Consider the following 12975-nt stretch of genomic DNA (forward strand, 5'->3'; position numbering starts at 1 on the left):
ATCCCTTTATTGATATAAGAACAGACGAGAGATTGTGTTTGCTGTTTGGGAGAATCTAAAACACGGGAGCGCAGTCTCGGGATGAGGGGCTGATCATTTGGGACTGAGGGGGAGAAATAACTTCGCACAAAGAATGGTGGATCTTTGGAATCCTCTTCCCCAGAGAGTTGTGGATGTTCCATTGTTGAATATACTTAAGGCTGAGAGAGAGAGACAGGTTTATGGTCTCTCAGGGAGTTAAGAGATGTGGAAAGCGGGTAGGAAAATGGAGTTGAAACTTAAGACCAGCCATGATTGTATTGAATGGCGGAACAGGCTCAATGGGCCGAATGGTCCACGCCTGCTCCTATTTCTCATGTTCTAGCATTCCTCATGTCTTCTTTGTCTTTTTTTGGCAATCACCTTAAATCAGGGTCCATTGACTCCTGACCTTTCAACAATGGCAATAGTTTCTCCCTATCCACACTGCCCAGGCACTTCACAATTATGAAAATGTCAATCAATTTGCCTCCCAACTTTCTGTTCCCTCAGGAAAACAATTCTTCAATTTATAGAAACATAGAAATGAGAAACAGGAGGAGGCCTTTCGGCCCAACGAGCCTGCTCCGCTATTCATTCTGATCATGGCTGATCATTGAATTCACTATCCTGATCTCCGCTTCCCCCATATCCCTTAATCCCTTTAGCCTCAAGAGCTATATTTAATTTCTTCTTGAAATCAGATGAAGTCTTAGCCTCAACTACTTTCTGTGGGAGTGAATTCCACACATTCACCACCCTCTGGGTGAAGAAATTTCTCCTCACCTCAGTTCTAAAAGCTTTACCCCTTATCCTCAAACTGCGACCCCCTGGTTCTGGACTCCCTCACCATTGGAAACATTCTTTCTGAATCTACCCTATCTAACCCTGTTAGAATTTTATAAGTTTCTACGAGATCCCCTCTCACTCTTCTAAACTCCAGTGAATATAATCCTAACTGATTTAGTCTCTCCTCATATGACAGACCTGCCATCCCAGGAATCAGCCTGGTAAACCTTCGCTGTACTCCCTCTTTAGCAAGGACATCCATCCTCAGATAAGGACACCAAAACTGCACATGATACTCCAGATGTGGACTAGCCAACACCTTAAGACAATTGCAACAAAACATCCCTATCCTTATACTCAAATCCTCTCGCTATGAAGACCAACATACAATTTGCCTTCTTTACTGCCTGCTGTAACTGCACGCTTACTTTCAATGACTGATGTACAAGGATCCCAAGGTCTTACTAAGTATCCACCTCTCTCAATTTACACCCATTCAAATAATAATCTGTCTCCCTATTATTGCTACCAAAGTGGATAACCTCACATTTCTCCACATTATACTGCATCTGCCATGTAGATGTCCACACACTCAGCCTGTCCAAATCACACTGAAACATCTCTGCATCCTCCTCACAGCTCACCCTTCCATCTTTGAATTTGAAGATAATACATTCAGTTTCTTCTTCTAAATCATTAATATATAATATGAACAGTTGGGGTCCTAGCACAGATCCCTGCAGGACCTCACTCGTCACTGACTGCTAATCAGAAAAAGACCCATTTATGCCAACTCTTTGCTCTCTATCTGCTAACCAGCTTTCTATCCATCTCAAGGCATTACCTGCAATCCCATGTGCTTTAACTTTACATTGTATTCTGTTATGTGAGACCAATGTAATTGAAGTGCCTTATTACTCAAACCAATATTGTAAATCCTTTCTGAACCCTCGTTGCACCATCCAGAAGTGCAATGTCCGGAATTAGCCACAATACTTCAAACCAGAGTTTGAACTGCACCTTCTTGCCCTTGTAATTGATATCTCTCTTTCCTCTATCAGGGTTGGATGTGTTTCTGAATGATGGAGGAAGCAGATGTATCGCAGTTCGGAACAGCACCTGCCAGCTGCATCAGTAAACAAGAAATTGGATCATCTCCAGTAATTCTCAGCTGCAGTTTGACACATATGAAATGTATGTGTATCAAGCCTGTCACAGAACTGGGCTCCACCTCATTAAGCCCTGCCGAATAAGCTTTGGAACGATCACATCTGGAATCTACACGAACAGCTGGTCTCTTAAATAACATTTCTCTGTCTGGGGCTAATGAACAGGGATTCTGGGCCTCGATTGCGATTAACAGTTAATCATAGTACAGCAAGGTTAGACCCACAAGGGAATCAGCTAGGCAAAGATCCAAATACCTAACAGGGTGAATGTCTCTCCCTGCATCGTATTCCCTGATGATAATAGCCTGGGATAAACTGAATCCAGAGAGGATGAAGTCAGTGCTTTCAGACTCTGGGTGAATACATTAATGGTGAGGGAATAAACTAATACAGCAAGGTTTGATTTAGAAAATTAAAGGATATCCTGACTGATAGGAACAAAAGCTGAACCACACTCTGATATGATTCTGATGTGATTTCCCACGTACAGATTTCATTAGGAGAGAGAGGGAGAGAGAGAGAGTGTATGAGAGAGAAAGAGTGTGTGAATGAGTGAGAGAGTGTGTGTATGTGTGTGAGAGAGAGGGAGAGTGTGTACGTATGAGAGAGAGAAGATGAGTGTGTGTGTGTGTGTGTGAGAGAGAGTGTGTATGAGAGTGAGAGTGTGTGTGCGTGCGTGTGTGCATGTGTGTGTGTGTGTGTGGGAGAGAGAGTGCGTGTGTATGAGAGAGTGTGTGTATGTGAGAGAGAGTTGTAGTGTGTGTGTATGAGAGAGAGAGAAACAGAGTGTGTGTGTGTATGAGAGAGAGTTTGAGTGTATGTGTATGAGAGAGAGAGAGAGAGAGACGTGCCGGAATTTTACCAGGGCAGGCAGAATTCTAAACTGGCCTTGGGTGGGATTTGATGAGCCTCGCCTGAGCGAGGTTGTAAAATCCCGTAGAGAGCATGGGAAAGAGCAAAAGAGAGACAGTATAAATGAGTGCATTTGTGTTGTGTGTGAGAGAGAGGGAGTGTGTGCATGTATAAGAGAGAGTGTGTGCGTGTGTGCGTGTGGGAGAGTGTGTGTGCGTGTGTGTGTGAGAGAGTGTGTGTGTATGTGTATGTGTGTGTGAGTGTGTGTGTTGGAGAGTGTGAGTGTGTGTGTGTGAGAGTGTGTGTGCGTATGTATGTATGTGTGTGTGTGTGTGTGTGTGTGTGTCGGAAAGTGTGTGTGCATCGGAGAGTGTGTGTGCGTGTGTGTGTATGCATGTGTGTGAGAGAGAGAGAATGTGTGTGTCTGTATGTGTGTGTGAAAGAGAGAGTACGTGTGTGTGTGTGTGTGTGTGTGTGAAAGAGAGAGTGTGTGTGTGTGTGTGTGTGTGTGTGAGAGAGAGAGTGTGTGTGTGTGTGTGTGTGTGTGAGAGAGAGTGTGTGTGTGTGTGTTGGAGAGAGTGTGTGTTCGTGTGTATGCAGGTGTGTGTATGCACGTGTGTGTGAGAGAGAGAATGTGTGTGTGTGTGTGTGTGGAGAGTGTGTGTGCGTGTGTATGCAGGTGTGTGTATGCATGTGTGTGTGAGAGAGAATGTGTGTGTGCTTTTGTGTGTGTGAGTGTGTGTGTCAGAGAGTGTGTGAGTGTGAGAGACTGTGTGCGTGTGTGTGTGAGAGACTGTATGCATGTGTGTGTGTGTGTGAGTGTGTCTGTGTGTGTGAGAAAGTGCATGCGTGTGTATGTGAGTGTGTGTGCATGTGTGTGTGTGTGTGTGTTTGTGTGAGAGAGAGAGTGCGTGCGTGTGTGTGTGTCTGTGAGTGTGCATGAGGGAGAGAGAGAGAATTTGTGTGAGAGTGAGGGAGAGAGAGCATGTGTGTATGCAGGAGCGAGAGAGAGAGTGCAAGGGAGAGAGTGTGTGTGAGAGAAAGGGAGTTTGTGTGAGAGAGAGAGTGTGTGTCAGGGAGAGAGAGAGTGTGAGAAAAAGCGAGGCATATGTGTGTGTTTATGAGGGGGAGAAGGAGAGTTTTTGCTGGCGTGCGTGTGAGAGAAGAAATGTATATATGAGAAAGAAAGAGAGGGAGTGCACGCGTGCGAGGGAGTGAGAGTGTGTAAGCGAGAGAGGGAAAGAGAAAGAGAGGGAGAAAGGTGGTTGCCTCAGATTTAGGAGATTGTGGCTGGGATTTTACCGTCCTGCCCACCATGGGAATCGGAGCGGGGCGAGGGGCAGACCATAGGAAGGTCCATTGACCTCGGGCGGGATTTTACAGTTTCAGGACGAGTGAGGCAGTAAAATCCTGCTCTGCGTGTTTAAGTCCTGATATAGAGGCTTTACTGAAGGAAAGCTGCATGGTCAAAGGTGCCGTCTTTTGAATGAGGCATTAAGCTGAGCTCCTGACTGCCGTGTCTGGTGGATATAAGAGATTCCACGGCACAGTCGTCACAAACAGCTGCTCAGCCAGATCCTGTGAACAAATCTATTTCCCAGCGGTGGCAATTCCGATGCTTTATTTCACGATCTGTTACCGAAGAGTTAAAATCATCAATTTTTCCCCCTTCTAAAGGGTGGCCTAAAGTCCCAAATGACCCATAAATCTGAGCTCTACATTGTCCTTTGATCGTTAGAAAGTCGAATGAATGAATCTCTTCCCTCAGAGGCCTTTCAGGGTTAGTAAACACTGAAATTAAAGCCTTATGAGATAGTTAAACCAGAGATAAAATCACAGTTAAGTTTAAAGACTGCAGCATCAGATAAGGGTTTAAGGATTAAGAGACTACCCACTGCTTCTTACTGTGAACCTCCATTCAGTCAGAAAGCAGGTGTCACAATGCGGTGCTTAAGAATTATTGCTATCTGTCAGGAAATGAGATAAGTCAGCTAGTCAATTACTTTGTATTGTGTAAACAGAGAGCTATTTAACATGAAAAGCTTCACAGTGAGGTTCCTTTACATTTAGTACGCCGGTTAAAGATTAAAGTACAATTCTGTTTGGTTGCATATGATGGAGAACGCTCTACAAGAACATTTTGTTTGATCTTTTCTACCGACCTGTTGGTGTGCCCACGAACTTGTTATCTTGAGGCAAATTACAACAACAACTCACAGTTATATAGCGCCTTTAACTATAATGCAAGTTGCCGGTCGTAATCCCAAGCATAATTGGGCAAAACTGGATCCTGCACCAGAAGCGCAGACATTAGAATCATAGAATCTGCAATTCTAAAATGCAGAGGGGGGCCATTCAGCCCATCGAGTCTGCACCGACCACAATCCCTCCCAGGCTCTATTCCCCATAAGCCCAAGCATTTACCCTAGCTAGTCCCCCTGACATAAGGGGCAATTTATCATGGCCAATCCACCTAACCCGCATTTGGACTGTGGGAGGAAACCGGAACGCCCAGAGGAAGCTCACGCAGACATGGGGCGAACGTGCAAACTCCACACAGACAGTGACCCAAGCCGGGAATCGAACCCGGGTCCCTGGCGCTGTGAGGCAGCAGTGCTAACCACTGTGCCTCGCTCCCTAGAAAAGAGGAACAGAATCTTCGTCCAAAAGATGGGTTTTCCAAACTGATGGAGAGCGCGGCAGAGGGATTCAGGAAGGGAACTTCATAGCTTCATGTCCAGGCATCTGCTGGTACAGCCACCAATGATAGAGTGATTGAAATCTGAGTTATGTGGGAGGCCAGAATTGGAAGTACGCAGTGATCTGACAGGGTTATGGGTAAACACAGTAAGAAGTCTCACAACACCAGGTTAAAGTCCAACAGTTTGCCCCAAAAGCTAGTGGTGTTTACTAGCAAATAAACTTGGTGGACTTTAACCTGGTGTTGTGAGGCTTCTTACTGTGTTTACCCCAGTCCAACGCCAGCATCTCCACATCAGTGTTGTGGGTGACAGAGAGAGTTAGACTGACACTCCCAGTGGATTGCAGCACTGCGAGGGGTGCCGTGTTTGAGATGTAACTGTCTGCCCTCTCGGGGGGATGGGTATAAAGGATCCTACTACCAATATTTATCTGCCAAGCAAACTTCACAAAACAAATGACCTTACCAGGGTGGCACAGTGGCATAGCAGTTAATGCCAAGATCCCGGGTTCAATTCTGGCCTCAGGTGACTGCCCATGCGGAGTTTGCACATTCTCCCCATGTTTGTGTGGGTTTCCCCTGGGTGCTCCAGTTTCCTCCAAAGATGTAACAGTTAGGATGATAAGCCATGATAAATTGCTCCTTAATGTCAGGAGGATTAGTGGGGTTAATATATGGGGTTACAAAGATAGGAGCTGGGTGGGATTGTTGTCAGTGCACATTCTTTTGAGCCAAATGGTCTCCTTCTGCACTGTAATGATCCTTTGATTCTATTCTATGATTATCAGTGGCTATGAGATCTTGCTGTGTTCAAATTGGCTGTCATGTTTCCCACATTACAGAAGTGGCTACATTTCAGAACTATTTCATTACAAAGTGTAATGTCCAAATTATGTTAGGGGCTGTAAGTTTTGACAAAAAGTGAAGCTGTGGTTTGCACTTGTAGATTCAAACTAACAACAACAAATTTTATTGAAGAGCTGCTCGCTACACCACAGAAGAGTACAAAGTGAAAATAACACCAAATTGCAACACCCAATGACATCACCATCAAATTATGTGATCAACTCTTAAAGCAAGCTGCCTCCACTTAAATATATAACACAAGGTGCTTTGGAATGTCTTTGAGGATGAAGAAGGAGATACAGTAATGCAAGTCTTTCATTTTTTTCTCTGGCATTTCACAAGAGATGTGAAAAATATGTGAATGCCAATCCAAAGAAACACAACATTGGAAGGAATTGACCAAAAGCTTTTGATCAAAGAGATAGGTCTTAATGTTCTGATGTTAGTGTATTAAAGTGAGGACCACCACTCCAAGAGGAAGGGAAGCAAATGTAGAAGCATAGAATCGAACAATTTGGAAGTTCCTATTGAATCTGCTCCCACTGCCCTGTCAGGCAACGCCTTCCAGATCACAACAACTCGCTGTGTGAAAAAACATCCTTCCTCATCCTGCGCCAGCTCCATTTGCAATCGCGGTCAATCTATATCCACTGGTGACCCACCCTCCTGCCAGGAGAAAGAGTTTCCATTTATTTATCCTTTTAAAGCTATTTGTGATTTTGAATATCTCTGTCAAATTTCCGCTTAATCTTCTGTGATTGAAGTTTTGAAGTTTATTTATTGGTGTCACGAGTAGACTTACATTAACACTGCAATGAAGTTACTATAAAAATCCCCTAGCCGCCACACTCCGGCACCTGTTCGGGTACACTGAGGGAGAATTTAGCATGGCCAATGCACCTAAACCAGCACATTTTTCGGACTATGGGAGGAGACCAGAGCACCCGGAGGAAACCCATGCAGACACAGAGAGAACGTGCAGATTCTGCACAGACAGTGACTAAGCTGGGAATCGGACCCGGGTCCCTGGCGCTGCGAGGCAGCAGTGCTAACCATTGTGGCAGCATGCCACCCTCTCTAAGGACAACAAAACCAGCTTCTCCAGTCTCTCCATATGAACTGAAGCCCTTTGTCCTTGGGAAAAAAAATCTCTTCTTCAATCTTTCTGACTTTCTTCCTAAAGTGTAATCTCCAGAATTGGGCATTCTCCGCTTGCTGAGACCTGACCAGTGTTTGATAAAGAGTTAGCATAACTTCCTGGCTTCTGTTCTCTTATCCTCTATAGTAAAGATTATTTCATATACTTTTATAAAAAAGTTTTCTCAACTTGTTCTGCCGTCTTCAAAGGTCTGTCGCACTCTCCCCCACCCAACCCTCAGGTCTCTCCTGTGTCTGGTTTAATATTGTACCATTTGGTTTCGATTAGCTTTCCTCATTTCCCAATCAAAATGTATCACTTCATATTTCCCTGCTCATCTGCTATGTGTCTGCCCACTTCGTAAAAAGTCTGACAACACCAGGTTTAAATCCAACCGATTTATTTGATAGGACACTCACTAGCTTTTGGGGTTAGTCCCTTCGTCAGGTGAATGGAGAGTTCTGGTGTTGTCAGACTTTTTACTGTGTTTACCCCAGTCCAACGCCGGCATATCCACATCATGACATCTGTCCACTTCACCAGTTCTCTTCCATCCCAGTCATATCCTTCAGATTCCCAAGAGAAAATGCTGGATGGTCTCAGCAGGTCTGGCAGCATCTGTAAGGAGAGAAAAGAGCTGACGTTTTGAGTTCAGGTGATTCTTTGTCAAAGCTTTGTCATCTGGACTCGAAATGTCAGCTCTTTTCTCTCCTTACAGATGCTGCCAGACCTGCTGAGATTTTCCAGCATTCTTACTTTTGGTTTCAGATTCCAGCGTCCGCAGTAATTTGCTTTTATGCTTATATCCTTCACACTGTTTACTACGTTGCCAAGCTTTGTGTCATCTGCAAACTTTGAAATGATGCCCTTTATCAGATCATTAATATGTCTCAAAAAGTGTAACCACTCCAATACTGACACCAGGGGAACACCCCCTCTGCAGCAGTTCTAACCATTGTGCCATCCCAGGACATATCTCTGGGATTTAGATTCCCCTGGGATGGCCTTTCTGCCTGCTGAGAACCACCAACCAAGCAAAGGCCTGGTTCTGAACTCTGGATTAGATATAAGTCAGTGTAAGTTGTTGCTGAGAGTGAAATATATTTTCAGAGTTGATGTGGACTGATAACAGAATGTAAAATCATCGATTGACCCATGGGTACCAAAGAGAAACCAATGATAAGTGGGATTCTCTGACCACAGCCATGGCTTGGATTCTCCAGCCCTGCTGCAGTGAATGGAGTTTTGGCTTAGCGCCAAATTCCCCTTCTCATGGGCAGCGGTGGTGAGCACGCAAGACTGGAGAATTCCAGCCATTATATCCAGATACAAAAGCAATGGCCGGCATTTTCCAGTCCCACCTATTGTTGGACTAAACATTCTCGCCTGAAGTCAACAGACCTTCAGCTGCTCTGGCAAACTTTTCCTGGAAAATCCTGGCCAATGTCCAAATAATAATAAAATGCGGAAAGTTGGAGGGAGGAATCTTCAGAGCTAAGCCTTAGAGAGACTGAAGGCACTGCCACTGATGGTGGGTGATGGAACTGAGGCTGTATTCCCATGTTTCTGTGGGAGTGCAGGGAAGGTTTACCAGGCTGATTCCTGGGATGGCAGGTCTGTCATATGAGGAGACTAAGTTGGTTAGGATTATATTCACTGGAGTTTAGAAGAGTGTGAGGGGATCTCATAGAAACTTATAAAACTCTGACAGGGTTAGACAGGGTAGATTAAGGAAGAATGTTCCTTATGGTGGGGGCAGTCCAGAACTAGGGGACATAGTTTGAGGATAAGGGGTAAACCTTTTAGAATTGAGACGAGGAGAAATTTCTTCACCCAGAGGGTGGTGAATGTGTGGAATTCACTACCGCAGAATGTAGTTGAGGCTAAAACCTTGTGTGATTTCAAGGAGAAATTAGATATAGCTCTTGGGGCTAAAGGGATTGAGGGATATGGGGGAAAGAGGGAATCAGGGTGTTGAATTCGATGATCAGCCATGATCAAAACGAATGGCATAGCAGGCTGAATGGGCTGAATGGCCTCCTCCTGCTTCTAGTTTCTATGAGGTGCAACAAGCCAGATTGGGAGGGATCTGGGGGGGTCTGTAGGGAGGTGTTTTGGCAAAGATTACTGGAGTGCAATCAGGCACAAGTCTTCCCTCCCTCCCTTGTCCAGAGGCTAACTCAGTACAGCCTAGAGGATCAGATGTAGAGGGCTCTTTATCTGCCTGGTGCTGACTTCAGAGGAAGTGCACTGGAAAGGCAAAAAAGTACAATTCAAGCTAAATCCCAATTTTCTGCCTGACATAAATAAGATGGTGAATTTATTAGCACCTTGAAGGTTCCTCTCAGGATTGTCCACTGGAACTAATCAATTTCACAAGTTCAAATCCTTACACCCAGTTCATTTCTCACTAATCCAGCTCCCACACATCAATCCATGCCGTTAAATTGTGAATGTCTCACACTCCACAGCCATTGACAATTTAATCAGTCACTATTCCCCAGTCACTGGCTTTTCACACGGCGCCATTTTGATAGTTCTACCATTTACAAAGTGATCACTCCCTAGCTGATGGAGAAACTGTGCACTATCCATTCCAGGAAGATAAGAAAGAAAGTCTTGGGGGTAGGACTGTCCACCCATGTGTACCCCAGGACCGGAAATTCCCACCTCAAGCCTAACGGATGTCTGAATGGTACGTTGAGTTTTCTGTCTCGTCTGCCACGATTGGTGGATTTTGGCCATGCATTACCGTAGCACCTTTCATTTCCCATCACGCTTACCAATCACTGAAGTATTTTGGAGTGTGGTCACTGCTGTAACGTGGGAAAAGCAGCTACTAAGTTGGGCATGGCAAGATCCCACAGAATGAATTTGAAAATGATCAGATCATCTTGTGCTAGTGATTTTGTCTGAGGGATACGTATTGGTCCCAGATGAGGACCCTGCTGCTCTTCTACAAAATAGCACAGTGAGATTATTTTACATCCGCCCTAAGAGAACAGACAAGGCCTCCGCTTAACTTTTCACCTTAAAGGAAGCATCTCCAACAATGTGGCACTTCCTCAGTACCGCACTGAACTCTCTACATTTGTGTTCAAATCCTGGAGATTATTTTTATTCTGGAATGTGGGTGCAGCTGGCAAGGCCAACACTTATTGCCCATCCTCAATTGCCCTTGAACTGAGCATCTTACTTCACTATTTTCATAGAATCCCTTTAGTGCAGAACAAGGCCATTCAGCCCATCGAGTCTGTACTGACCACAATCCCACCCAGGCCCTCTCCCTGTAACCCCATGCATTAACCCTGCTAATCCGCATGACACTTGGGTCAATTTAGCATGGCTAATCCACTTAACCTGTGCATCTTTGGACTGCAGGAGGAAACCAGAGTACCTGGAGGAAAACCACGCAGATACAGGGAGAATGTGCAAACTATACACAGACAGGGACCCAAGGCCGGAATTGAACCTGGGACCCAAGCGCTGTGAGGCAGCAATGCTAACCACTGTACCACCCTGAGAGCAATTGCGAGTCAACCACATTGCTCTGGAGTCACACATAAGGCAGACCTAGTAAGGATGGCAGATTTCCTTCCCTAAAAGGACATTAGTGAACCAGATTTCTTTTTGAATGATCAATGATAGTTTCATTGTCACCATTACTGAAACCAAGGATGAGATTCTCCAGCCACACTCGCCCTGAAACCAGAAAACCCCATCCGAGGTCAATGGACCTTTGCACAGTCCGTGTTCCAACCGTGTGTGTGTGTGTGTGTGTGTGTGTGTGTGTTTAGTGTATCCGCATCCGCTATGGTGGGTTGGATGTGAAAATTCCACCCTAACTTTCATTCCTAGATTTTAGTAATTAATTGAAATTTAATTCCACCAGCTCCCATGGTAGGATTTGAACCTGTGCCCCAGAGCACTAAACTTTATTTATTTATTCATTAGTCACAAGTAGGCTTACATTAACACTACAGTGAAGTTACTATGAAAATCCCCTAGTCGCCACATTCTAGCGCCTGTTCGGGTGCACTGAGGGAGAATTTAGCATGGCCAATGCACCTAACCAGCCCATCTTTCAGACTGTGGGAGGAAACCCTCACAGACACGGGAAGAACATGCAGACTCTGCACAGACAGTGATCCAAGCTGGGAATCGAACCCGGGTCCCTGTGAGGCAGCAGTGCTAACCACTGTGCCACCATACTAAGCTGGGCCTCTGGATTACTAGTCCTAGTAACAAAAACACAATGGCACTGCCTTCCCACGATACACAGGATGATGCAAAAATGGGCTGGCCATTTTCCTCTGCTTCCACTGCGCATTGTATCATTGCAATGGAGGCAGAATGATCTCCTTTACTGCCTCTTGACTGGCCGGGCCCACCAGGCCTAAAGGCAGACAGGTGACATATGCGTGGCCTGCCCACCCCTATAATGGGCAGAGGTCAAGGGAGGGTGAGCTGGAAGTCATTGGCCCAGCCCTCGCTCGGAAAGTGGCCTCGATTGAGTCAGATCAGTAACAATCTTGTTGAAGGGTGGAGCAGGCTAGATGGGCAGAATGGCCTACAGCTGCTCCTAATTCATACGTTTGTCTGTTGGTATTTGGCGTGCGGCCCCAACCTTGAACTCACCTGGCGGGACGCTGTCAAACTTGCCTACACTTCAAAAGTACTTGATTGGCTGTAAAGTGCTTTGGGACATCCTGAACCAGGAAAGGAAATATATAAACATTAGTCTTCCTCGCTGTTTTTGAAGATTCCCCCTCCCCCCCATACTCTGCTTGCAGACATGTGAAATGAACACTCCCCCCACCCCATCATTAATATCACAACGTACTGAAAAAATATTAAACAGCAACATGTGGAGCAATTACTTTTTCTCCCTCAGAGAGTTTGGGTTGTGGAGCAGTGGGATGGTTCTGTTTAAGGATCTATCTCTGAACTGTCGCCGTGTACAGCGCTGGGCTGGAGAGCTGCAGCTGCAAACCAGCACATTCTCTGAAGCGTCTGCTTCATCGGTCGGATTTCATGGAGAGAAGCGTGATAATTCTTTCAGTGTTACTGATCTCTGGGCCTCCCACGATAAGTAACCCCCCCCCCCAATCACCAGCGAATGCAGAATGCGGACTAATGATTTCAAAGAAGAATTATTCTTGCTGGCGCAGTTACTACGGCAACAAGAGTTTGTTATGGAATCAATGACAGCATGTTTTTGTAAAACATCCTATTGCAGGTTTCGACACTGATTTCATCTGTTACGGTCACATGTTAATTATTAAGACCATTGGATGGCAACAATTGAATACGCTGACCCTAATTTCAGCTCATTCGATACGACAGCAAAAGTTTCATAGAAATCTCAAATCAGAATTGTGATCCTATCTGTAGGTTTGATTTGATTTGATTTAATATTGTTATGTGTATTAATATACAGTGAAAAGTATTGTTTTTTGCAT

The sequence above is a fragment of the Carcharhinus amblyrhynchos genome, chromosome 8, assembly GCF_965287045.1.
Source record: "Carcharhinus amblyrhynchos chromosome 8, sCarAmb.v2.hapA, whole genome shotgun sequence".
Taxonomy (NCBI): Eukaryota; Metazoa; Chordata; class Chondrichthyes; order Carcharhiniformes; family Carcharhinidae; genus Carcharhinus; species Carcharhinus amblyrhynchos.